General features: G+C 44.2%; 1 long non-coding RNA gene across 1 annotated transcript; it reads left to right on the plus strand.

The window, feature by feature from the left end:
- The first annotated feature begins 214 nt into the window (after nt 1–214).
- Nucleotides 215–1,764, plus strand: LOC114770453 (uncharacterized). The gene is made up of 3 exons (XR_003743341.1): nt 215–235; nt 362–451; nt 1,069–1,764. It is a non-coding gene; the product is annotated as an uncharacterized LOC114770453 (long non-coding RNA).
- The last annotated feature ends 2,022 nt before the right edge of the window (nt 1,765–3,786 follow it).

Genomic DNA, 3,786 nt, shown 5'->3' on the forward strand with positions numbered 1-3,786 from the left:
CTTCGGAGCTCGCGAAGACATGCGAGTCAACAGGAGAGATCCGGGCAGGATTGAAGTCTATTAGTCCAACAAAGTGCTAATCCGGCACGAAGAGCGCATAATGTTTCTCTTCACCGGCGGAATCGTTCTGACGCTACGAGTCAGGGGCTCCTGTTACCTCCCACCCCGCCCGTCTCCGCCGTAAAACAGACTATCGAGAGGAAGAAGAGCAGGAGGACATGTGAGATGTCAATTTGTGAGAGAGCTTGTTGTTCATTACTGGCACGTCCAGAGGAAGTGAAAGGTGGGGGGGGGGGGGGTCGCGCCAGCGTATTTGATGTCGCTTTGATAGTGTCACCTTTCATCTCTAACACACGTTCAGCCTGGCGTAGAAGAAGAGCGTCTATCAATAACCTCTTTGTATGGCTTGAGGAGAGAAGAAGAAGGGGATGAAAGAGGATCCATGGCCCAGGTGAGACAGACTGTCTCAATCTCAGCCGGTGCATATCTGGAGAACTTGAAGGATTGCCAGACAGAGTTACCTGGGGATGTAGCACAGGGATGTAGCTCAGAGCGCATGGGTGAGGTCCCGGGCTCAACCCTTGATATCTCCATAGCAGTGGTGGCGTAGCCGGCAAGACAGCGAAAGGTCACGGGTTCAAATCCCGAACTACCAAGGTGCCACTGAGGTACCGTCCCCGCACACGGCTGCCCGCTCATCACCAAGGATGATGTTTGGGGCAGTGGTGGCCTAGCGGGTAAGGAAGCGGCCCCGTAATCAGAAGGTTGCCGGTTCGAATCCCGATCTGCCAAGGTGCCACTGAGCAAAGCGCCGTCCCCACACACTGCTCCCCGGCGCCTGTCATGGCTGCCCACTGCTCACCAAGGGTGGTGGTTAAATACAGAGGACACATTTTGTTGTATGCACCGTGCTCTGCACTTCACAACGACAGGAACAATCTCTTCTGGGGTCAAGAGAGATGGAAAAGGAAGAGAGGTACGGCTGGTCTGTCAGAGACCAAGGTTGAGAAGTGACATTTGTCATTTTTTCTCAATTTGTTTTCCACTTTTTTCCACTGTTTTCCACAGCTCTCCCCTGGTCCTCTGCCACCATCAACAAATGTAGCCAACCACACCCACAGAAAATTACTCCGAGCTGGAGACCATTTTTGGAGAAGCAGTAAACCTGATTTTGGAGGAAATATGCAAAATCCAGGGACCATTCCAAATTTTACCTAATTGATAAAAAAAATAAAAAATGCTCTAATTACCTTCAGATGGTGTTCATAAAATGTAAATATTTTATTAAATGGTTAAAGTTCTACAGTTTTATTTTTCCAGCACATGTGCATAGGAAATATTTTTGCACAACGAAGGGCCGTGAGATGTTTTCTGTTCATGGGCGCCTATATAAAGGGGCGGGTGAGTAACTGTTTTGAAGCAATAACCAAAAAACAGTTTTGCTCACAGCTGGAAACCACTTGCCTTAGCCGAGACGGCACCCCACTGTTTTTGCACCTAGAAACCGGTAGGACGGTAGATCAGCAGGGTTGGTCGCAAAGTGGGCTAAGAACAAATTTAAACCTGAAACCGTCCAGAAACAGCTTCATGGGATATTTTTTGTGCAAGTTTGCGAAGTTCTGCCTAACTTTCTTCCAACATCAAACTGACTAAAGTGCCCAGCGCATCATTGGGACACATCACAGTTCAGGATCTGTTTCTACCCCACCACCATCAAAAACACTGAATTCAAGTGAAGTGATTATCACATGTGATACACAGCAGCACAGCACACGGTGCACACAGTGAAATCTGTCCTCTGCATTTAACCCATCACCCTGAGTGAGCAGTGGGCAGCCATGACAGGCGCCCGGGGAGCAGTGCGTGGGGATGGTGCCTTGCTCAGTGGCACCTCAGTGGTACCTTGGCGGATCGGGATTCGAACCGGCAACCTTCTGATTACGGGGCCACTTCCTTAACCGCTAGGCCACCACTGCCCAAACAACAAATTAGCAGAGGATGGTTTTCAGCACTCACTTACCTCTTAACTAATCCCTGCACAAGCGCACATACACATACATGCTGCGGACTTGTACATGCACGCACACTTACTCTCTCATTATGATCATTATTCTGTGACAATAATCGTCGTGCACTTTATTCAACTGTCCTACCTCATTCTATGTGTCTTTGGATACATGTGTAATAACTCTTCAAGTGTAATATCTGTTGGCAAAACCTCGTTACTTTCCTTGTACAGCCACCATCTTACTCTGGACTTCGACTCACTGCTTACTTTAAATTGTAAAATAGCTCTAGTCTGTATCTTTATTTAGTTTAACCTTTTTTTTTATTTATCTTTGTTGAACCCACCAATGAACCCACCAATGAAAACATTTGTATCAGCATTACGGCCAGCATTAAAAGCAGCAGTCCTTTTTATCTACGTTACACGGGAGGCAGTTTTATTCCTAATATGGAAATGTTTGATTATTGACTGTCATACCCTCGGACTGAAAGAAGATTGTTTTAAAAAAAAAAAAAAAAACATGGTTCAATGTGTCAATGTGTAAAACCTGACTTCAGCAAATTGGCCAAATTTAGGAGATCCTGGCAAATAACTTAGGCTTAACAGCAAATTAACAAGCCATTCCTTGTTCATTTTCATGCAATGGGCATGAATATGTGCATGAATTAATTGGCGATGTCTCCAGGGACGTTAAAATACAGCCGCTGCATTCGGCAAATCCCCACGACATGCAGTGTTTTTTACAACAACCCTTTCGTATCTGACAGTGGAACAAAGCAGCCAAACTTTTCATTTAAAAAAGAAAAAAAAAAGAAACTTTGAAAGTAATGTATTAACAGTCTGTGATAGAAAAAAAAACCTCAACATGTGGCAAAGAAGTTAGAAAGGAATTCTGGACTCTCCTGCTTTATTGTGCTCCAGGTTATGCTTAATTATGGCAGGTAAAAAAAATAAAAAATAAAATTATAATAAAAAGAGATTAATGTTGTCATTACTGTAGGCTTTGGCTCATTAATGCCACAACGTCAACTCAGGGAAGCCACGCAGCATTTTGCTAATTAAGCCATAATTATTGTGATTGCCTTTAATTAAAGCGAGAACGGGGCACAGGGCAGCGCACAGGTTCCGTCATACAGTGGCACGCATTGTTCCACAACTGGAGTGTGGGGACGCTATAGATAGCACATCTCCCCCCTCACAAATCAAATCCGAAGGAGGTGGCGACGAGGAGAGATAATTGGAGAGAAGAGGCTGCGTTTTCCGCTGGGCTGCTTTCAGAATGTCACATCAAAAAATTGTAACCCATTCCATGCTTTATTATTTTTAACGTATTTTATTAAAGCATTTTATTTATTATGCATATGCATTACTAAAGTGTGTGTGAATTATGTATATTGTATGTTTGCATGTAATAACAGATACATGTGGATTGATACAAAATGGAAATTTTTCATTTGCTTGTTTACGTGGTAAATGCTGTGTCCCATAGACCTTGGAAGTGGGATATCGGAATCTGGAATGATGTTGTGGAAAAACCTTAACTCAAAACACGTATCGTTCGTTAGCCGGAGTCTTGTATGTACGCCCCGCTAAGAAAGACACATACAACAGCCTACCAGCACATTTTAAGCCAGCTCTCTCTACTGCTGACGTGTGGCACAGCCATCTTGAAATATATTAGGCTGGGAGTGGAGCAACCGGCAGGCCGCCACTGCATCCAAATAGTTGATTATGAAATCTACTTTAATAAACATATTATTTGTGATAATATTGTATCT

This window comes from Denticeps clupeoides, chromosome 20, assembly GCF_900700375.1.
Source record: "Denticeps clupeoides chromosome 20, fDenClu1.1, whole genome shotgun sequence".
Taxonomy (NCBI): domain Eukaryota; kingdom Metazoa; phylum Chordata; class Actinopteri; order Clupeiformes; family Denticipitidae; genus Denticeps; species Denticeps clupeoides.